Source organism: Tamandua tetradactyla, chromosome 1, assembly GCF_023851605.1.
Source record: "Tamandua tetradactyla isolate mTamTet1 chromosome 1, mTamTet1.pri, whole genome shotgun sequence".
Classification (NCBI taxonomy): domain Eukaryota; kingdom Metazoa; phylum Chordata; class Mammalia; order Pilosa; family Myrmecophagidae; genus Tamandua; species Tamandua tetradactyla.
In genome coordinates, this window is record NC_135327.1 from 124,533,537 (window position 1) to 124,557,914 (window position 24,378).

Here is a 24,378-nt window from a genome sequence, read left to right on the forward strand (position 1 = left end):
GCTTCTACCCTTGCCTCAGAAAATAGAAACAGGATTCATAATTTGCTACTCATTTTCTGCAGGGTTGGGAAATGGAAAGAGACAGTTATAAAGAACTGTTGTTTTACTTAATTAAAAAATTTCTTATATAAATCTTACATATGTCTTACATAATATGTATTTAGTGGTCTAGCCTCACTTATCTAGCTTATCTAAATATTCAATAATGCAGCTAAATGTGCAATAATGATCAACAGGAAGCAGAAAATGTATTTAAATTGCTTGATATTGAAGCAGTTTTATTTCTTCAATGATTCCCAAGGTGTGAAAAATGGTACTGATTCCCCATGAGAAAGTGAGCTAAAGAGTGGGTTGAAATAACTAGGAACTTGCAGCGGCCACAGATATTGAACGAATTAGAATGTTTTAAATGGACCTAAAAAGAAAGAAAACATGTAGAGATTAAATATATTAAGGATTTATTGAAAAGAAAAAGTAGGAGAAAACTACTTCATTTGATTTTCGTACTCTTAATATGCTTGTTGCACAGCATATTAAGTGTGGAGAGCCGCCTCCCGGGTCTGGCCTAGTGGACACGCTGCGGCCTGCTCTAGAGTTCCCCCCGCCCATCGAGTGAGTCAAGATGGCGCCCGCATCCTGTTTCTGCGTATGACGCACGCGCCCACCAACCCTGTCTTCCAATCACCTCTGTATACGTGGCACTAACCTATTGGGTTTGGGCACAGTATATAAGAGGTTACCCGGACAGGGTGGGTGGAGACGACCCACAGGGAGCCGTACCTGACGGCCGCATAGAGGTTGTCCCCCCGCGGGATATTTCGCCCGCGCGGAATCTGCCTGAGAGTATGCAAGCTTGACTCCAGTAAAAGCCTGTGCTTACGACCGCCGTGTGTCTCGAACCCGTTTTTACCGCCCGAGTCGTTTTGTTTGTGCCCGTCTCTCTCCCCCTGTCTCCCTCGCCGGCCGGGGACCTGACACCGAGCGAGACGGCTACCGACAATTAAGCAAGTTGTATAGCTAAATATAGTCTTCATCTTTATGAGAAACAGGTAAGGGAAAAGAAGTCATGCTGATATTCAACATTTATTCAAGAGATTAAGTATTGAGATACATCATGGGGAAATATGGGTCCCATATCATCTATGTCTACGATCACTAAGTGATCGTAATGAAGATCCTCATTCATCAAAAATGGAGTATTGTTCCTAGAGGATACTTTCAATTAGAGTTTAGGAATATCCACAATGTACTGTGCCACCCCATGATCTCTCTCTGAGCTACAAATCCTTGTAGAGTTCCTGTTGTAAAGACATGGAAACTATTGATGACTAATGGGGGCGTTGATTAGTGTAGCAGGGTTAATTTCATACTTTTTCCTTCAGCTCAAATTAGGTAAGGAGAAAGGAGAAAGGTTGGTAGATCACTTTCATTATATTTTTAATATTATTTCATTAATCCTCACAATAACCATGTGAAATAAACATTAACTCCATTTTACGAAGTAAATAGAAGCTTAGAGATTCAAAGTAATTTTACCATTATTACACAGACACTGAGTGACAGAGTTGGGATTCAAACAGGTCTGAGTCACTCAAGCATTTAACCACAACTACTCAAGAAAAAAAAATAATAGGAAAAGACACTGAAGCTCAAAAAACTTTCTCCTTCAAATTGCATCAGAGAATCAATTTGAATCAGATAACTCTTTTTAAGAACAGCTACCCTCAAAGTAGTATCATTATTATTGAAGAAGAGGAGAGTGAGAAAGATTGAAATTGTGGGCACAGAGGAGAGGCTTGGGGTTGAGAAGGATAGACTTTGGCAATTCCACAGATATGGGTCTAAGGTCAGAAAAGAGAAGACGTGGGCAGGAGAAAATTTCGGAAAGAGAAACAGAAGAGCAACAAAGACAAGCATTTTGCCATGACTGTTGCCAGACAGTGTTCAAAGGTGTCAGTATGCATTTGGAAGCACAAATCTCAGCTTCCCTCAGTTCAGCCTCCTTCTCCATCTTTTTTATGGATTTCTTTTCATTTCTTCATCTCTAATGGTTGGTGCCTCAGAGCTCAGTCTTGGACTTCTCTATTCTATTTACTCCCACCCTCTGGATTGTCTCATCCAGTTGCATGACTTTAAAGACCATTGGTATACTAAAAACCTTTGAATTTATTTCTCAGCTTGGACTTCTCTCCAGCCTGTCTATTTGATATATCTACTTGATGTCTCAAGTTTAATATAAACAAAATTGAGCTACTGATATATACCTCCCCAACAACCCATTCCTCCCACAGGTTTCATCACCTCAGTTAGGGCAACTCTTTTCTTCCATTCTTGCAAACCAAAAAATTGGAGTCATCCCTAACTCATCTCTTTTTCCCACATTTTGCATCTAGTAAATCAATAAATACTGTTAGCTCTATGGCTGGTTTGAAAGGATATATGTATCCTAGAAAAGCCATGTTTTAATTCTAATACCATTTTGTAAAGGTAGCCGTTTCTTCTAATTCCTATTTGGTACTGTGTGTTGGAAACTGTAATTAGATTATCTCCATGGAGACGTGACTCATCAAGTCTGGGTTTTAAACTTGATTAGTTGGAGACTTGTCTTGATTAGTTTACTGGGATCCTATAAAAGAGGAGACATTATTTGGAGAGAATGCCTTTTTAGAACAACAAGAAAGAGAACCACAGAGTGCACCAACTAGCAACCTTTGGAGATGAAGAAGGAAAACTCCACCCGGGGACTTTCATAAAACAAGAAGCAGGAGAGAAAGCTAGCAGACTTTGCCACATGCCCTTCCAGCTGAGAGAGAAACCCTGAACATCATCAGCCTCCTTGAACCTAGGTATCTTTCCCTGGATGCCTTAGATTGTACATTTCTATAGACTTGCTTTAATTGGGACATTTTCTCAGTCTTAGAACTGTAAACTAGCAAGTTATTAAATTCCCCTATTTAAAAGCCATTCTGCTTCTGGTTTATTGCATTCTGGCAGTTAGCAAACTAGCACACTCTACCTTTAAAATGTGCCCAGAATTTGGCCATTTCTCCTATTTCTACTGCCACCACTCTCGTCCAAGCCATCATTATCTCTCACCTTGATTATCACAGAACCCTCTCAAGTGCTCTCCCTCCCTCCATCAAAAATTCTTTACTTAAAGTCCAACTGAGTCACATTTCTATTCAAATACCCTCTCACAAAGGGAAAATTCAACTTTCCCATTTGGAGAATTCCTTATATTCTCACAAGCAGTGGGAAAATCAAAGCAATAGGTCCAGCCCTCAATCTTGGATTTGTTCATATGAAACTTATCCCCGCAAAGGATAGGCTAAGCCTACTTAAAATGAGACCTAAGGGTCACCCCCAGAGAACCTCTTTTGTTGCTCAGATGTGGCCTCTCTCTTTTAATTTATTACCAAGGTCATGCAATGGCAACATCAGTTGAGCAGAACAAACTCTACAAACTTAGTTTCCCTTTCAAGGTGCCAGATCATGTAAGGACTTGGCTTTTATTCTACAAGAGATGAGAAGCTATTTTTTTCTTTTTGTTTTAATTTTTTATTGAGAAACCACAACAACATACAATATGAACGTTCTTAACATACAAACATTCCATACATGATATACAATCAATGGCTCACAATATCATCACATACCTGTATATTCATCACCAGGACCATTTTTTAGAAAATTTGCATCAATCCAGAAAAAGAAAAAAAAGAAAAATTCATACACACCATACCTCTTACCCCTCCCTCTCATTGACCACTAGTATTTCAATCTACCCAATATATTTTAACCTTTGTTCCCCCTTTTTTCCTCTATACCCCTTACCAGTCCCTTTTATTGATCATAGCATTTCAATAAAATGCTATGATCAATAAAAGCATTTTTATTGACAAGAAAACTCACTGCTCTCCCCCTCTCTACATGGGACGTGACTCTCTACATGGGGCATGCCAGAGGTGCGGACCTTCCTGGCAACATGGGTCAGAAATCCTATGAACTGGGACTCAGAATCAAGGGATTGAGAAAACCTTCTCAACCAAAAGGGGGAAGAGAGTAAGAAGATTAAAAAAGTGTCAATGCCTGAGAGATTTCAAACAGAGTTGAGAGGTTATCCTGGAGGTTATTCTTATGCATTATATATGTAGATATCCCTTTTTCAGTTTAAGGTGTATTAGAGAGAGGCTAGAAAAAAGTGCCTGAAACTGTAGAGCTATATTCCAGTAGCCATGTTTCTTGAAGATGATTGTATAATGATATAGCTTTTACAGTGTGACTGTATGATTGTGAAAACTATGTGTCTGATGCTCCTTCTATTTACAGTATAGACAGATGAGTAAAAAATATGGTTTACAAATAAAAAAATAATAAGGGGAACAAATTTTTAAAATAAATTGAGTAGATTGAAATGCTATGATCAATAAAAGGGACTGGTAAGGGGTATAGAGAAAAAAAGGGGGAACAAAGGTTAAAATATATTGGGTAGATTGAAATACTAGTGGTCAATGAGAGGGAGGGGTAAGAGGTATGGTGTGTATGAGTTTTTCTTTTTTTCCTTTTTCTGGATTGATGCAAATTTTCTAAAAAATGGTCCTGGTGATGAATATACAGGTATGTGATGATATTGTGAGCCATTGATTGTATATCATGTATGGAATGTTTGTATGTTAAGAACGTTCATATTGTATGTTGTTGTGGTTTCTCAATAAAAAATTAAAACAAAAAGAAAAAAATAGCTTCTCATCTCTTGTAGAATAAAAGCCAAGTCCTTACATGATCTGGCACCTTGAAAGGGAAACTAAGTTTGTAGAGTTTGTTCTGCTCAACTGATGTTGCCATTGCATGACCTTGGTAATAAATTGTTGAAATGTGCACTCCCAGCTGGGAGGACTGACTATCCTCCCAGAAGGAGATGTACTTTGATAAAGCTATCTAGGTCCCCAGGAAGCGCCTCTTGGTCCATAGCCAGTTCCCAGAGGACCACCTGGGCCCAGTCACGTAAGCTAATTGGAATTCGGCCACTATTGTATAAAGACATCATATGAATTGCATGTAGGCAGTGAAAGAGAGAGAGAGAGAGACTTATTTGAGAAGAGAGGAGGATGCTTTGCTCGAGACTTTTCCAATCAGACCCCGAATGCTGTCTCTGGGATTCCCCAGTTCTCCTCTTCAGGTGTTGATGCTGTCCTGCCTGGTGATTTACCTATGTCTCATTTCTAACAATCTTTTCATTACTTTCCTAATAAACCCTGTTTTTTATATCACTGAAATCTGTGTTGTCCGTGAATCTGAGCCTCTAAACTAAATGGCCACAAATATCACGTTGCCTTTTGTGCGACACCCCTGCTTACCACTCTGACCTCACTGCTGTCTACCTTTCACCTCATCCACTTTAGTGAAGCCATGGTGGCATCCAAACTGTTCCTCAAACAAGCCAGATTCACTCTTGTCTCAGAGCCTGGGCATACAGTGTTCTCTCTGCTAGAATGGTCATCCCCCATATATGGGCATGGCCCACTCCCTCACTTCTTTCAGATCTTTACTTCAAATTCCCTTCTCAGTGAGATCTTTCTTATCCAAAATTTCCACCCCTGACACTACATATCATCCTTCTCTGCTCTATTACTTATCATTATCTAACATATTATGTATTGAATTTATTTATCTTACCCCATTAGAATGTAAGCTCCACAAAGGTGGGATGTGTGCCCTTTTTGTTTTTCAATGCTGTAACATTTAAAACAGAGCCTAACACAGTAAATACTTGTGAGTGAGTGAATGTTTTCTAAAGACTCCCATAGAGAAAAAAAAACAGATTTAGGAATCCAGAATGGTACCATGTTTTTTAACAGCAACACTGGAAGTTGCAAGACGAGAGACCAATGTCATCTAGGGAAAATTATATCTAGCCTTCCTGGACTCTCTATCTAGTCAAACTGTTCATCAAGTAGGAGGGTGAATTAAAGACTCTTCAGTTTTGTTGTATTTGAAAAATATTGTTCCCATGAACTCTTTCATAGGAAGCTATCAGGTAATAGATTCCATTAACATGAGGAAGAAAACCAAGAAAAAAAAAGGCAGGTTCCTGGAAACAAGGAGTCCAACAGAGGAGGGAGGCAAAGGGAAAAACCTAGGGTGGTAATTAGGGAAAATTCTAGGCCATTGCCTGCATTAGGTCTAAAGAACTATTAGTCCATCCTGCAGCAGGAAGACCAAAACTCCAGAAGGGATATCTCCCAGAAAAAAACAGAACTGATACCTCACCTGATCTATTTGTTCAAAATGAGAGAATTTCTACAGTCTTGATGGAGAGAGAGTTCAGGAAAATTAGTAATAGGCAAATAGAAGACTAAAGAAAGAACATAATAATTAAAACAAAAAAGTGACAAGAAGGAAAATATAACCATAGGACAGGTATGAATAATATGTATCCATTAATAATATAAAAATGATTGCTGATCTGATCCAAAATTGTGAGGTTTAATGGAAAAGAAATATGGCAACTAATTGAAGATGTTCAAACAAATCTCCTAAATCAATTCAAGGAGACAATGGAAAATATGGCTAAAGACATAAAAACATTAAGAAGACACTGTGTGCACATAAAGAAGAGCTTGAAAATATAAAAAGATACGTACAGAAATGATAGGAATGAAAGGCACAATAGAAGAGATTAAAAATATAATAGAGGCATAAAACGGCAGATTTGAGTGGGCAGGAGAATCAATGAACTAGGAGACAGGACAATTGAAACCTTTCAGGCAGAAGAAAAGATAGAGAAAAGATGGGAAAAAATTTAGCAGGATCTCAGAGATTTAAAGGATAGCACAAAGTGCATAAACATGAATCATTGGTGTACCAGAAGTAGAAGAGAAGGGAAAGGGGGCAAAATGAATGCTTAAGGAAATAATACTCCCCAATTCCCCAACTCTTATGAAAGACATAAATATACATGTTCAAGATGTCCAACATACCCCAAACAGAATAAATATTAAAAGACCTCCTCTGAGACACATAATAGGAATGTCAAATGCCAAAGATAAGGAGAGGATTGTGAAAGCAGTAAGAGAAAAGTGATTAGTTACATACAAGAGAACTGCAATAAGACTAAATGCTGATTTCTCCTTAGAAATCATGGAGGTTAGAAGGCAGTGGTATGATACACTTGAGGTAGAAAGAGAAAAACTACCAGCCAAGAATTTTTTATCTGACAAAGCTATCTTTTAGATATGAGGGAGAGTTTAAAATATTTACAGGTAAACAGAACCTGAGAGAACTGTCAATGAGACCTGTACTATAAGAAATACTAAAGAGAGTTCTGCAGGCTGAAAGGAAAAGACAGAAGAGAGAGGCTTGGAGTAGAGTGTAGATATGAGGAATATCAGTAAAGATAACTAAAAGGTAAAGATAGAGACAAAAAAATAAAATAAAAGATATGACATTTAAAAAAAAGGATAAAATGCCTGAGGTAAGTACTGCCTCTATCATAATAACATTGAATGTTAATAAATTTCCCCCCCCAAAAGACATAGATTGGCAGATGGATAAAAAGTATGATCCAACTAGAGCTGTTTATGAGAGATTTACCTTAGACCCAAAGACACAAACAGGTTGAAAGTGAGAGGATGGAAAAGATATTCCACACAAACAGTAAGCAAAAAACATCTGGAGTAGCTATATTAATATTACATAAAATAGACTTCAAATGCCAAACTGTTATAAAAGACAAAGAAGGACACTGTGTATTAATAAAAGTGACAATCCTCCAAGAAGAAATAACAATCATAAATACTTATGTACCTAGCCAGGGTGCACCAGAATACATGAGGCAAACAAACGGCAAAATTGAAGGGGAAAAAGACATCTGCAAAATAATAGTTAGATATTTCAATACATCACTCTCACCAATAGACAGAACATCTAGACAGAGGATTAATAAGATAACAGAGAACTTGAATAGCATGATAAGTGAATTAGACCTAATAGACATATATAGAACATTACACCCCCAATCAACAGGATAAACATTATTTTCAAGTGCTCATGGACCATTTTTAGGATATACTTGTCTCAAAACAAGTCTCAATAAATTTTAAACGATTGAAATTATACAAAGCTCTTTCTCTGATAATAATGGAATGAAGCTGGAGATCAATAATAGGTGGAGAATTGGAGAATTCACAAATATATGGAAGTTAAACAACACACCTTAATCAATCAGTGGATCAAAGAGGACATTACAAGAGAAATTAGTAAATACCTTGAGACAAATGAAAATGAGAACACAACATTTTAAAATTTATGGGATGTATTCACCACCACAATCAATTTGAGAACATTCTCATTTTCTCCGGAAAAAAAAATCAATTATATACATATATAATAAAATAAAATACAAACCTGGGTGTGGTGATAAACTTATGAATGCAGTGAAGGCAGTGCTGAGAGGGAATATTTTGGCCTCAAATGTCTACATTAAAGAAGAAGAAAAAGCTAAAATCAGCGCCCTAAGTGCACACTGGAGAAACTAGAAAAAGAACCGTAACCTAATACCAAAGGATGCAGAAGGAAAGAAAGATTAAAGCAGAAATAAATGAAATTGAGAATAGAAATACAATAGTGAACTAACAAAACCAAAAGTTGGTTTTTAAGATCAGTAACATTGAAAAACCCTTAACTAGACTGAAAAAGAGAAAAAGAGAGAAGATACAAACAAACAAAATCAGTAATCAGCAAGGGGATATTACTACTGGCCCAATAGAAATAAAAAGTTTCATAAGAGGTTACCATGAACTGTATGATAAAAAATTAGTCAACTCATACGAAATACACAAATTCCTAGAAACATGGACACTAGAAAAAAAAATAGAAGGCCTCATCAGACCAATCACAAATAGAGATTGAATTGGTCATCAAAAACCTCCCAATAAAGAAAATTCCAGAACTAGATGGCTTCATAGATGAATTCTATGAATGATTCCAAGAAGAATTAATATCAATTCTTTTCCAACTTTTCCAAAAAAAAAAATTGAAGACGAAACTCAATGCAATTCATTCTATGAAGCCTAATACCAAAGCCAGATAAAGATGAAACAAGAAAAAAAAATTATAGACCAAATTTCCTAAAGAATATAGATGCAAAAATCCTCACAAAAGCTTGCAAATCAAATCCAACAGCACATTACAAGAACTATACACCATATTCAAGTGGGTTTTATTCTACATATGCAAGAGTAGTTCAACATAAGGAAATCAATGAATGTAATATACCACATTAACAAATCTAAGGGGAAAAAACACATGAACATCCCAATTGATGATGAAAGGCAAGTGACAAAATCCAGCATTCTTTCTTCTTTTTTTTTTTGATATGATCAGTTAGCATACCTTTATTGATACATTTGTCTTTGTGGTGCCTTTGGTAGAGGCACTAGTGGGGGCCTTCTTTACAAGGAAGTATCTGCCTTTCAAATGATAGAGCTTTTGGGGAGCTGTATTTATATTCTTTTTTTAAATTTATTAACTAAAAAAATTAACAACAAACAAAACATTAAGATATCATTCCATTCTACATATAAAATCAGTAATTCTTAATATCGTCACATAGTTGCATATTCATCATTTCTTAGAACATTTGCATTGATTTAGAAAAAGACATGAAAAGACAACAGAAAAAGAAATAAAATGATAACAGAGAAAAAAAATTATACATACCATACCCCTTACCCCTTGCTTTCATTTACCACTAGCATTTCAAACTAAATTTATTTTAACATTTGTTCCCCCTATTATTTATTTTTATTCCATATGTTCTACTCTTCTGTTGATATGGTAGATAAAAGGAGCATCAGACATAAGGTTTTCACAATCACTGATCAAATCACAGAGTCGCATTGTGAAAGTTATATCATTGTTCAATCATCATCAAGAAACACGGCTACTGGAACACAGCTCTACATTTTCAGGCAGTTCCCTCCAGCCTCTCCACTACATCTTGAACAACAAGGTGATATCTACTTAATGCATAAGAATATTAACCTCTCGACTCTGTTTGGAATCTCTCAGCCATTGACACTTAGTTTCATTTCACTCTTCCCCCTTTTGGTTGAGAAGTTTCTCTCAATCCCTTGATGTTAATTCTCAGCTCATTCTAGGGTTTTTCTCAATCCCTTGATGCCAAGTCTCAGCTCATTCTAGGGTTTTTCTCAATCCCTTGATGCTGAGTCTCAGCTCATCCCAGGATCTCTGTCCCATGTTGCCAGGAAGGTCCACACCCCTGGGAGTCATGTCACATGCAGAGAGGGGGAGGGTGGTGAGACTGCTCATCATCTTGGCTGGAGAGAGAGGCCACATCTGAGCAACAAAAGAGGCTCTCTTGGGGGTGACTCTTAGGCCTAAATTTTAAGTAGACTTGATCTATCCTTTGTGGGGTTAAGTTTCAAATGAACAAACCCCAAGATTGGGGGCTCAGCCTATAGCTTTGGTTGTCCACACTGCTTGTGAGAATATCAAGAATTCAACTTGGGGAAGTTGAATTTCTCCCTGCTCTCACCATTCCCCGAAGGGGGCTTTGCAAATACTTTTCCACTCATTGATCAAATCACTCTGGGATTCATCAGGCATCACTCTGGACAAACCAACAAAATCTCATGTCCTACCTGAGATTCCAAGTATTTATGGTGTTCAATCAAACTATCTACATAAGTTATATTAGGAAACCAGCATTCTTTCTTGATAAAAACACTTGGAAAAACAGAAATAAAAGAAAACTTCCTCAACATGATAAAGGGCATATATGAAAAACCACAACTAATAGTGTACTTAACGGTGAAAGACTGAAAGCCTTCCTGATGAGATTGGGAACAAGACAAGGATGTCCACTGTCATATTCAACATTGTCCTAGAACTTCTTGTCAGAGCAGTTAGGCAAGAAAAAGAAATAAAAGGCATCCAAATAGTAAAGGAAAAAGTAAAACTTTCACTATTTGCAGATGACATGTTCTTATACATAGAAAATCCTGAAAAATCTACAACAAAGCTACTAGACTTACCATATGAATTCAGCAAAGTTGTAGAAAAGAAAATCAACAAATAAAAATCAGTAGTGTTTCTATACACTAGTAATGAGTAATCTGAGGAGGAAATCATGGGAAAAAATCCATTTACAATAGTAACTAAAAGAATCAAATATCAAGGGATAATTTAACCAAGAATGTATAGAACTTGTTCATATAAAACTACAAAACATTGTTAAAAGACATCAAAGAAGTCTTAAATAAATGAATGGACATTATAAGTTCATGGTTTGGGGTAAATATCATTAAGATGTCAATTCTACCCAAATAGTTATACAGATTCAATTCAGTAGCAATTAGAATTTCCACAGCCTATTTTTCAGAAATGGAAAAGGCAATTATCAAATTTATTTGGAAGGGTAAGGGGCCTTGAATAACCAAAATATCTTGAAACAGAAGAATAAAGTTGGGGGACTTACACTTCCTGACTTTAAAGCCTATTACAAAGCTATAGTGGTTAAAATAGCATGGTACTGGCATAGGATAGATGCAGTAGCAAAAGGAATCAAATTGGAAGTTCAGAAATAGAGTTTCACATCTATGGCCAAATGATATTTGAGAAGGCAGCCAAGTCTACTCGATTGGGAAGAAACAGTCTCTCCAACAAATGGTGCCAGCGGAACTGCATGTCTCTATGAAAAATAGTGAAAGAGGACCCCTTTCTAATACCATATACAAACTTAATTCAAAATGGACCAAAGACCTAAATATAAGAAGGAGGACTATAAAACTCCTGGAAAAAAATATAGAGCACTAATTTCAAGATATTTTGATAGGCAAATTTTCTTAGACTTTACACCCAAAGCAAAAGCAATGAAAGAAAAAAATAGATAAATACAACTGTGAAATTAAAAACTTTGTTTTTTGCATCAAAGGATTTTGTCAAGAAAGTGAAAAGACGGCCTATTCAATGGAGGAAATTTTTGGAAGCTATATATTTGATAAAGGTTTAATATCCAGAATATATAAAGAAATCTACAACTCAACTATAAAAAGAAAAGCAACCCAATGTAAAAATAGGCAGAAGACTAGGGTAGAGATTTCTCCAAAGAGGAAATACAAATGGCTAAAAAGCACATGAAAAGATGCTTGACATCACTAGTGTAGGGAAATAGAAGTCAAAATCATAATGAGATATCATTACACACCCACTAGAGTGGCCACTATTAAAAAAAAAAAACAGAAAACTACAAGTGTTGGAGAGGATGTGGAAAAAAAGAAACATGTATTCATCGCTGGTGGGAATGTAAAATGGTGCAGCTGCTATGGAAAACAGTTCCTCAGGAAGCTAAGTATAGAACTGCCATATGATCCAACAGTCCAACTACTAGATATGAAGAGCTGAAAGTGGAACTCAAAGAGGTATTTGCACACCATTGTTCATAGTGACATTATTCACAATTGCCAAAAGATGGAAATAACCCAAGTGGGTTACATGATGGAATATTTATTCAGTTATAAAAAGGAATGACGTCCTGATACATGTGACAATATGGATGAAACTTGAGGACATTATGTGTGAAATAAGCCAGACACAAAAGGACAAATATTGTATGATTTCACTCTTATTAACTAATTTTAACTGGCAAACTCATGCAATTAGAGTCTAGAATATAGGGTACCAGGAGATAGACTGGGGTTAGGGAATGGGGAGTTGATGCTTACTTGTACAGATTTTCTATTTATCCTGCTGGTGAAGGTTTGGAAATGGATGGTGGTGATGGTAGCACATTATTGAGAATATAGTTAGCAGCACTGAACTCTGTGGGTGAATGTGGTTAGAGGGGGAAGCTTTGGGATGTGTGCTACTAGAATAAAAACTAAAGGATAGAGCATAGAACTGTACAACACAGTGAACCCTATTATTTGTGAATGACTAGTTAATAGTACAAGAATGTACTTTCATAAATTATAACAAATGTACACTAATGTAGTATATTAATAATAGGAAAAAACATGGGAAAAAAATAACCTAGCAGGGTAAATAGGTGGTTCAGTAGTAGAATGTTTGCCTGCATGCAGAAGACCCAGGTTTGATATCTGGGTTCAATTGCCTGCCCGTGCATCAAATAAACAAACAAATAAATAAATAAATCTAGTATGGACTATGGATGATAGTTAATACTACTGTTTTAGTAATCTGTCATCAATTGTAACAAATGTAACTACCATTAAAAATATAGTGCAATTATCAAGAAGTATTATTGGAACAAATTTTCCACACCGGTGCAGGGTGCTGGTGGTGGGGTGGTTTATGGGAGTCCTTTCTTTATGCATGATTCTGTAAACGCACAGCTTCTCTAATAAAAAATTTTAAATAAAAAAATAAATAATGGAACCAGCCTTTACAATAAAGTCATCCAGAATATTGCCAGTCAGTCTATTCACTTATATTTGGGGAACATATAAGATTTACTATTCCAGAAATCCAGAATTTGACTCCTTCATTTGTACTAGGAAACTTGTTTATCTGAAGATATATAAAATTATTTATTTTATACTCCTGAATTGTGTGAAATGTTACCTTCCTTGAGAAAGAAGATTATATTGTATAAAATTCCAGAACATCTTAAAGATGGTCAATATCAAGTAGTTGCAGATTGAAGTCAGAATGTTGAAAAGATAATAAGAGAGAGACTTGACCATCTAAGCTTAAAACTACTTAATGCCGGTGGTGCAAGGGTAGTTCAGTAGTAGAAATCTCCCTGCCATGTGGGAGACCCGAGTTTGATTCCTGACCCATGCACTAACCACTCACCCCCCGCAAAAAAAAAAAAAAAAAAAAATTCAACAAATGGTGCTGCAATAACAGGATAGTCACATGGAAAAAGAATGAAATGTGACCCCCACCATACAGCATACAAAAAAAAAAAAAAGAGCAAAACTACTTAATGCTATAGGATCACATATTAGATGATGTTTATGCTAGAAATATTAATGATGATGAATAATCAGGGTATAGGTTTTAATATTTGTGTTAAATATATGCATTAAATTATTTTAATAGATTTCTGGCCTGTTCTTCCTAAAGAGCAATGTTACTTCCTTATCACATGATGCATGTCTTATGTTGTAGTCATGCTTTTTGACTTAATTTGTGGTAAAATATGCCAGAGTTATATAATTAGGTTATTTTTTTTACAACTCAATTAATTGTATATTATTGGACATATATAACCTTAAAAACCTTACATAGTACTAAAGGCTCACAGCAAAATCCAGTAGTTCATTGACCTTTCCTTTCCTACTCCCTCCAAGCACCCTCTCTGGAAATGGCCATTATTAGCTTTTGAAAAAATGTTTATTATTGTGAAATATAACACATATACAAAGAAAAGAAAGAAAAAGTAATAATTTTCAAAGTACACTTCAACAAGTAGTTATGGGACAGATTTCAAAGTTTATTTTGGATTATCATTTCGCTATTTCAGAGTTTTCCTTCTAGCTGCTCCAAAATATTGGAGGCTAAAAAAAATATTGATATTCAGCAGTCATACTCATTTGTCAAATCCTATTATCTCTATTATAACTCCTTCTCTTTTGATCCTTCTCCCAATATATATGGATCTTTGGGCAATGCCTGTTCCGACCTTTTCGTGTTGAGAAGGGGTGTTGATACCAAAGGATAGGGGGATGGAATTAGTTGATAATCTTGGAGAGACTGGTCCCTCTGGTTTTCAGGATTTACCAGGCAGAGGAACCCTCTGGAAATTATAGATTCCAGGAAAGCAAACTCAGTGCATGAAGCCTGAGTGTCAGTTGGAGTCCTAGGCATTCTCATGAGTTAACAGGAGTGATGTTGGTTGGGTTTTAGCAAACCATGGCAATTAGCATTATCTAACTGAAGCTTGCTTAAGAGTAGTCCCAAGAATAGCCTCTTGACTCTATTTGATTTCTCCTGGCAACTGATGCATTATTTTATTATACTTCTTTCCCCCATTTTGGTCTGGAAGGTGTTGTTGATCCCATGGTGCCAGGGCCAGACTCATCCCTGGGAGCCATATCCCACATTATCAGGAAGACTTTCACTGCTAAATGTCATGTCCCACGAAGGGATTTTCCTTGCAGAGTTGGGCTTAGAGAGAGAGTCCACATCTGAGCAACAAATGAGGTTTCCTGAAAGCAACTCTTAGGCCTCACTGTAGGTAGTCTTAGCTTCTCTATTACAGAAATAAGTTTCATAAGGCAAGTCTTAAAGTCAAAGGCATGGCCTATTTTCTTGGGAATCCTTAATGGTTGAAAGGGTACCTGGGGATTCCCAGATGGTAATGTTTAATGGTTCCATTTCTTTTTCCTTTGGACCCTCAAGGGACTCTACTAATATTTTAAAATTATCAGCCCACCATAGTCGGAGATGTATCCAGGTATTACATTAAGCTATATAGAATTATAAGGCCTTATTCCTGTTCTGGACTCCAGGAGTTTTGGTTGTTTAAATAAGCTATCCAAACAGATTGAATCAGATTGTTACAGAAAAATTAGGTTCTAGACACAATAAACCTCTGCTTTTGGTCTCTTACTGTAGGTCTAGAGTACGTACCCTATCATGTTTTACCCTGTATTCTGATTTATATAATTAGGTTAATTTTCAAAGGGCTACTATAAAGAAGTGTTTTTGCCAGCTTTTTCTCTAACTTCTAATCAAAGCGTTTCAATAATGAGGCTTCCCACTGAACTACCAGGTCTAATCCCTGATATGTGATCAGAAAACTCCACATAGAGGCATTGAGTTTCAATTGAGTATGTCTCAATGAATTTTGGATGACAAAATGATGGTCATGAGAATTCTTGAAAAGTTTTTCCTAGTAAAAGTGACTTGATTCATATTTCCAAATTTTTATTATAATTCATATTGTTAGGAAATTTTAAAGAACAGATCACCAAGATATTAACTGGGCAATTCTTTATGAAAATACATTTTATATAGTAACATCACAAATATTTACAAGTGATACTCTGAGCTGTTGCCGGTGCCTATCTTATTCTCCCTTTTAATGGAACAGTAACTTGTACCTAAAGAAATTACCAAAGGAGGAACTATCAAGTTTCAAATTCATATTCCTTACAGTTCTTATCTCCAAAACTATGTGCTTAGGTTTTTCTGTACTATTTCTGCTATTTTTCTAAGTTACAAAGGTATTTTCATTTTATGAGTAATATATTATTTGGTCTCCTGGCCATAATTTGTTGATATTATTTTTTATAGCTTTATTTAATATATATTGAAGTGATTTTTTTCTTAAAATAATTTTAATATGTATGTCCATAATAGATATTAGTCAATTTTAGAGTCTTATAACATTATGATGCCTATTATTGTAACACAAAAAAAGGTCACAATCCAATTAAATACTACTGGTTTTCTACATCATGAAAGTTTTATACATCCCACACAGTATTTCCTTCCACATTACTATTGGCAATAACTACTTATTTGTTTAAATAATGGCATTATCAATAGAAAAAGAAGATTTAACCATTTTCATGGTTTTAAAAATAAATTTCAAAAATCCTCTCATAGTATGATGATGGTTTTCTTGCATTTCAACAAACTATAATGTGGTTACTATACACTGTTAGCTTAAAATGCTAGATTTTTCTGAAATTAATAACAAGTAAAATAAGTATTTTTTGTTCTTTTATTCATTTTGGAGCACAAATGTGAAGTGGGTCCAAATGAAAAAACTTATTGCTTCCTTCTCATACAGTGCTATTAGGAATCAAAATTGGAAGAATTTACCAAAACCAATTTGGTTCTGTTTATCAATATTAAAAATATTCAATTATGTATTTATTCTATACATAATCTGGTATATGTACAATACAAAATATGTGCAGATGAAATATCTGTTGCAGCTTATTTATAACAGGAAAAGATGGGAAACATCTAAACTTACTTATTAAGATATTGGTTAAATGAATTATGGTATATTCAATGGATCACTATGCAGTTATTAACTTAAATGATGACCTTTATATGTACTGATTCTGAATCATATTCAAGATAGAGAGAGTGAAAAAAATCAAGGAACAGAGCAGAGTACATGGTATACTACCTTTTGTTGAAGAAAAGAAAGTGAGAGAGAAAGAGATAAATTTTATACATGTATGCGTCAAATGCATGGAATCTTGCTGTATGCATCACCAAAAAAACTGGATATTATGGTTGCCTCAGAAAGGGAAACTGAGTGACTGAGGAAAGGGAGAGAGAATTATTATTATTTTAAAATATTTTTTATTGAGAAATCTTCACATACATACCGTCCATCCATAGTATACAATCAATGGCTCACAATGTCATCACATAGTTGTGTATTCATCACCCTGATCATTTTTTAGAACATTTGCACCACTCCAGAAAAAGAAATAAAAAGAAAACTCATACATCCCATACCCCTTTTCCCTCCCTCTCATTCACCACTAGTATTTCAATCTACTCAAAGAGATAATTTTTTATTGATACACTTTTTTATCTTTGTATCATGTATATGTATATCTTTCAATTATATATTTTTATAACCATACATTATATATATATGCATAAAACATACATATATAATTTTTTAAAACTAAGGAATATAGCCTCATGTCCTAGAAGAAATTTATTGTCTGGTAACAGTTTTTATTTCTTCCTTTTTTCCCTTTACTTGTAGAACACCGATATTCTTTTGTTAGTTGACAAAAACCAGATATTTCTACCTTTACAATTAGTCTGCAGAATCATTGCCAAGTCTTTAGAGAAGACGTGAACCCTTCAATTTTACATTTTAACTCATTTGCCTTTGTAAATATGCCAATGTAGTTGGGCCTCCCCAATCTAAAGAGAAGCGGAGATTTGACAGTTACAAAATAGAGAATCTCCTTTGTTGGTTGAAATTGTTTGTGATCCAAACTATGACAGTTTCAGAACGATTGTCTAGCATATACTTATATATCTGACGATAGTTGGGTTTGCATTATATATATAGATATATCATATTATTAAATGTGCACCATATATAGAAAATCTATTTGGAGAGCAATGGTAATAGGTTTGATAAGTTATTTCAAAGTATTAAAAGAAATCTTAAACTTTAAAATAAAAAAATGAAGTCACATCAGAAAGAAACGTTAAAATCTCCAGTACAGAAAAAGCATTATAAAGGTCTTAAACAGCATTTTGTAAAACGCTACCTTGCTTTTAGGTAAAGACTGCCTGAAATCCTACATTTTATGGCTATTCCATTGACTGCCAATGGAAAACAAGAAAACTAATTTACTTAAAAAAAATCTTAAGAACCCCAGAAAAAACAAACCCACATTCTTAAATGTATTCTCACAACATAGGCACAAATGCATGTAGATCTGATCAGTGCTAATTCACTAATGTTTTCTATTTACCATCATCCCCAGGAATTCATATTCTTTTCTCTTTTAAAGATGCCTAAATGATGGCACAGTCATACAAATGGACTGGCACTTGATCTTTTATAATGGCTGCAAAAATACATACCTGAAGTAAAAGGATGTCTTTGTTTCCTGGATGCTGGAGCCGTACAACATATGGTCTGACAGATTTTAATCTCCAAGTACCTATTTTTAGACATGATGATTCTCTACCTTTGCTTTTTAATAAAAGAGAAAGTTATTTGTTGACCTGATACTTCCTGTCACAATAGCACTTAAACTAGAAAGCAAACACCTTTGTCACCTTAGAAAGTTTGGTGAGATGAATAATTTAGCCTGTAGGAGTAAGATATCTAGGGAAGAAATTTAAGTAGGAGTTTCAATAATGCAGGTAATTAATTAAATGATCTTAGGATACATAATTCACAATGGCTAATTTAAATATGTACTAAAAATATATACAGATCACATATAATTATAATATTCTGAAGGGAAGGGTAAAACAGAACACATACTTCACTGTACAACAGTGAAAAAAATTTAATTGTTTTATATGCCTTAAACATTTTAAAATTATTTTCTTTTTTGGTCTTTCATTAATGTTCCCAGAGGATCACTGTGCCTGGTCAAAACGGAGAACAGAATCAAGCTTAGGTTTATATTTAAGGTCAGGAAAAATTAACATATCTTAAATTACTTGTTTTTTACCTTTTAAATTTTATTTAATTGTGGTAAAATATACAAAACATAAAAATCATTATAACCATTTTAAGTGGACAGTTCTTTCACATTAAGCACATTAACAATACTGTGTAACTTTCACCATTATCTTTTCCCATTATTTTCATCATGCTAAAGAGAAATTCATACTCATTTAGTAATAATTCTCCAGTAATAATAATTCCTCCTCCCTCAACCCTTGTAATCACTATTCTGCTCTATGATTTTACTTTTATTTTGCTTTTTTCTTTTATATAAAAAAAGATATAATACAATATTTGTCTTTTTTATGTCTGGCTTGTTTCACTCAACGTGATGTCTTCAAGGTTCATCCACATTGTACCATGCACCAGTACTGCATTTCCTTTTATAATCCATTCATCTAATGATGGACACTTGGGTTGCTTCCAACTTTTGGCTTTGGTGAAAAATGTGATGAACGTCAGTGTACAAATTCTAAGTGCCTGCTTTCAATTCTTTGGAGTATGTACCTAGCAGTGGAATAGTCCAGTCATATAATTCTATGTTTAACTTTCTTCTATGCAGTGGCCCACCTCTCTCCAAATGCAACCTTGGGGGACATTTGGGAAACCCTTTTCTCAGCTCCACCCTTTCTAAGGCCTGAGGGGGCACAATTCTTTCACTACAATGAGGTGGAAGGCCCACCCTCTGCCTTCAGGGCAAACTCACCCTCTCCAGGTACTTGGGTGTGTTCACTCTCCAAGCCTGAGGTTTCTTGACTTCAGACCTGAGCCTCTATGGTTTTGCCTCTGAAGACATTTTACCTTTACTTTGTCCCTTCTCTGAGACTTTTAGTCTAGACTGGCAGTAGTTCCATTTAAACAGATCCCAACCATGCCCATTAGACAAAAGGGGTTTCATCAAATGCTTCTTGGATAACTCTATCTCCAATCCTGGCTTTTTCTGAAATGGCTGACCGGTTCCACATTTGGTTAAATTCTAAAATGGGGCACTATTCTACAAGGCCTCTCTTTATGGAAGCCCAGAATTTTCCAACAGTCAATTTTTGGTTTCTTTTATACCCAAGAGTTCAGTTCTCAGCTTATCTCTTTCCTGTAGCATTTCACGATAAGCTGCAAAAAGAAACTAGGGCTCACTTTACACATTTAATTTGTAAATCTCGTCTGCTAAATATCGAAGTTCATGGCTTTTTAAATCTGCCTTTCATCTAAAAGTCAGCTGTTAGTTTTGATAAATTTTCTGCAACTTTAAAACAGGGTTACCTTCCTTCCAGTTTGCAATAACATGTGCATCATTTCTGTCTAAGGCCTTATAAGAAGTATCTTTAGAGTTCACATTTCTACCAAGAGTCTCTTTAAAGTTTTCTCTATCAAGCCCCTCACAACTATTCCAGAATCTTCCCTTTATCCATTAAAAAACCCATTCCAACATGTTTGGTATTTGCAAATTGCAGCAGCACCCTACTTCTCTGGTACCAAAATCTGTTCTAGTTTAAAAGCTGCTGGAATGTGATATACCAGAAACCAAATAGCTTTTAAAAAGGGGAATTTATTAAGTTGCAAGTTTATAGTTCTAAGACTGTGAAAATGTCCCATGTAAGGCATCCAGGGAAAGATATCTTGGTTCAAGAAGGCCAGTGATGCTCAGAGTTTCTCTCTGAACTGGAAAGGCATGTGGCGAACATGGTGATGCCCGCTAACTTTCTCTCCAGGCTTCTTGTTTCATGAAGCTCCACCAGGGTGTTTTCCTTCTTCATCTCCAAGGGTCTCTGGCTGCATGGACTCTAAAGTATTTTCCAAAATGCTTCCCTCTTAAAGGGCTCCAGTAAGCAAACCCCACCTTGAATGGGTGGAGACCCATCTCCATGGAGACTCATCTCCATGGAAACCATCTAATCAAAAGTTACCACCCACAATTGGGTGGGTCACATCTCCATTGAGACCATCAAAAAGGTCCCACCCAGCAATATTGAATGAGGATTAAAGAACTTGGGTTTTCTGGGGTACAAGCACCAAATGCCCAATTTCTAGCCTAGTTCTATCTCCTGATAGCCTGTGTTCTTAACTTCAACTCTCAAAAGTTCACTCATTAATGTTAGTTCATATTAGTGAGACCATACAGTATTCATCCTTTTGTTTCTACCTAATTTCACTCAGCATAATGTCCTCAAAAGTTCACTGACACTATTGTATGGAACATAATATTCCATCTTATGTTTATACCACAGCTTGTTTAGCCACTCATCCATTGATGGATATTTGGGTTGTTTCCATCTCTTGGAAATTGTAAATAATTCTTCTATAAACACTGGTGTGCAATTGTCCATATTAAGTTCCTCTGAATACATACCTAGTAATGGTACTCCTGGATCATATGGCAGTTCTATACTTAGCTTCCTGAGGAAGCACCAAAATGTTTTTCAGAATGGTTGCAACATTTTACATTCCCACCAACAGTGGAAAAATGTGCCTCTTTATTTTTTTTTTAGTAGTGACCATTCTAGTGGGTGTCAGATGATATCTCATTGTGGTTTTGATTTGCATTTCCCTAATAGTAAGTGATGTTGAGCATCTTTTCATATGCCTTTCAGCCATTTGTATTTCCTCTTCTGAGAAGTATCTGTTCATGTCTTTTGCCCATTTTTAAATTGGGTAGTTCGTTTTTTGTTGTTATTGAGTTGAAGAATCTCTTTATATATTCTGGATACTAAACCTTCATCTGATATATGGTTTCCAAATATTCTCTCCCATTGCGTCTGCTGCCTTTTAACTTTCCATACAAAGTTCTCTGATGTACAAAAGTGTTTAATTTTTAGGAGTTCCCATTTATCTATTTCTTTTTTTAATGCTCATTGTTCTAGTTTGCTAGATCCCAAAATGCAATATACCAGAAACGGAATGGCTTTTAAAAAGGGAATTCAGTAAGCTGCTAGTTTACAGTTCTAAGGCCAAGAAAATGTCCCAATTTAAAAAGCCTATAGAAATGTCCAATCACAGGCATCCAAGGAAAGATGCCTTGATTCAAGAAAGCCAATGAAGTTCAGGTTCTCTCTCTCAAGTGAGAAGGCACATGGCAAACACAGTCAGGGCTTCTCTCTCAGCTGGAAAGGTACATGGAGAACATGGTGTCATCTGCTAGCTTTCCCTCCCGACTCCTTGTTTCATGAGGCTCCCCAGGAGGCATTTTCCTTCGTCATCTCCAAAGGTCGCTGGCTCGGGACTCTCTGTTTCGGGGTGCTGCAGCATTCTCTGCTCTCTCCGAATCTCCTTCATCCTCCAAAATGTTTCATCTTTTATAGGACTCCAGAAATTTACCAAAACCCACCCAAGTGGGTGGAGACATGTCATCACCTAATCCAGCTTAACAACCACTCTTGATTAAATCACATCTCCAGGGAGATGATCTGCTTACAGTTTCAAACATACAGTATTGAATAGGGATTATTCTGCCTTTATGAAATGGGATTTAGATTAAAACATGGCTTTTCTAGGGGACATACATCCTTTCAAACCAGCACACTCGTGCTTTGGATGTAAGGTCTAGAAAACCACCTCCTATTACAAGATTCATAAGATATTTCCCTACATTTTCTTCTAAAAGTTTTATGGTCTAAGCTCTAATGTTTAGGTTGTTGATCCATTTTGAGTTAAGTTTTGTATAGGGTGTGAGATATGGATCTCCCTTCATATGCATATTCAGTTCTTCAAGCACCATTTATTGAAGAGGCACCACTCCCAGGTGGTTGGCTTGACTGCCTTATCAAAGATCATTTGTCCATAGATGGGAGGGTCTATTTCTTTTGTGTGAGTGTGTGGGAAAAAGTTTTTTTTTTTTTTTTTTTTTTTTTTTGGTCATACTCATTTATTAAAGAAGGCTTGCAAAGGAATAGATTTTGGAAAATTAAATTTATTCTTCAAACTGGAACCTTGCTGATGAGAATATAAAATAGTGCAGCCACTTTAGAAAACAGTCTGGCAGTTCCTCAAAATGTTAATCATGGAATTACCATATGGCCTGGCAATTCCATCCTTGGCCTAGCAGAATTGAAAACACAGGTGTTCTAGTTTTCTAGCTGCAGGAATGCAATATACTAGAAATGGAATGGCTTTTAAAAAGGGGATTTTAATAAGTTGCTAGTTTACAGTTCTAAGGCTGAGAAAATGTCCCAATTAAAGTCTATAGAAATGTCCAATCTAAGGCATCCAGGGAAAGATACCTTGGTTCAAGAAGGCAGATGATGTTCAGCATTTCTCTCTCAGCTGTAGGAGCACATGATGAACATGTCAGCATCTGTTGGCTTTCTCTCCAGGCCTCTTGTTTCATGAAGCTCCCCTAGAGACATTTTCCTTCTTCATCTCCAAAAGTTGCCGGCTGGTTGACTCTCCTCTACTTTTGGTTCTGTGGCATCCTCTGCTCTCTCAGAATCTCATGGCTATCTCTCTTGTTGTTCTCAAAAGAGCATTATCTTCAAAAATGTCTCCTCTTTTATAGAATTCCAGTAAAGTAATGAAGACCCACCTGGAATGAGTGGAGACACATCTCCACCTAATCCACACTTGATTGAGTCATATCTCCATGGAGATAATCTAATTAAAGTTTCCAACTACAGTACTGAATAGGATTGGAAGAAATGGCTGTCTTTACAAAATGCTCAGGATTGAAATATGGCTTTTCCAGGGTACATAAATCCTTTCAAACCAGCACAATAAGTTTACACAAAAATATGTACACAAGTATTCAAAGCAGTATTATTCATAATAGTCAAAATGTGGAAACAACTCTGTGCCAGTTTGACTCTGTGGTGGATCCCAGAAAAGCCATGTCCTTTAATTCTTATTCAATATTGCTGGCTTGGAGCTTTTTGATTGTTCCCATGGAGATATGAACCACCCAATTATGGGTAATAACTTTTGATTAGATGGCTTCCATAGAGTTGTGACTCCACCCATTCCAGGTGGGTGTTGATTAGTTTACTAGGATCCTTTAAAAGAGGAAATATTTTAGAGAGAGTCTCTTTGACAGCCATGAGAACCAGGAGAGCCCACACAGGTAGAGACCTTTGGAGATGAAGAGGTAAAGCAACCCCCGGGGATCTTCATGAAACTAGAAGCTGGGAGAGAAAGATAGCAGAGGCTGCCATGTTTGCCATGTGCCTGTCCAGTTGAGAGAGAAACCCTGAACATCATCAGCCTTCTTGAACCAAGGTATC

General features: G+C 35.9%; 1 long non-coding RNA gene across 1 annotated transcript in view; it reads right to left on the reverse strand.

Annotated features, from left to right (window-relative positions):
* Positions 1 to 302: 302 nt before the first annotated feature.
* The window catches only part of LOC143686436 (uncharacterized), a 44,244-nt gene continuing 20,168 nt past the window's right edge, over positions 303 to 24,378 (reverse strand). Inside the window, exon 3 of the long non-coding RNA XR_013177138.1 lies at positions 303 to 415. This is a non-coding gene — a long non-coding RNA (uncharacterized LOC143686436). The remainder of the gene's footprint in view (positions 416 to 24,378) is intronic.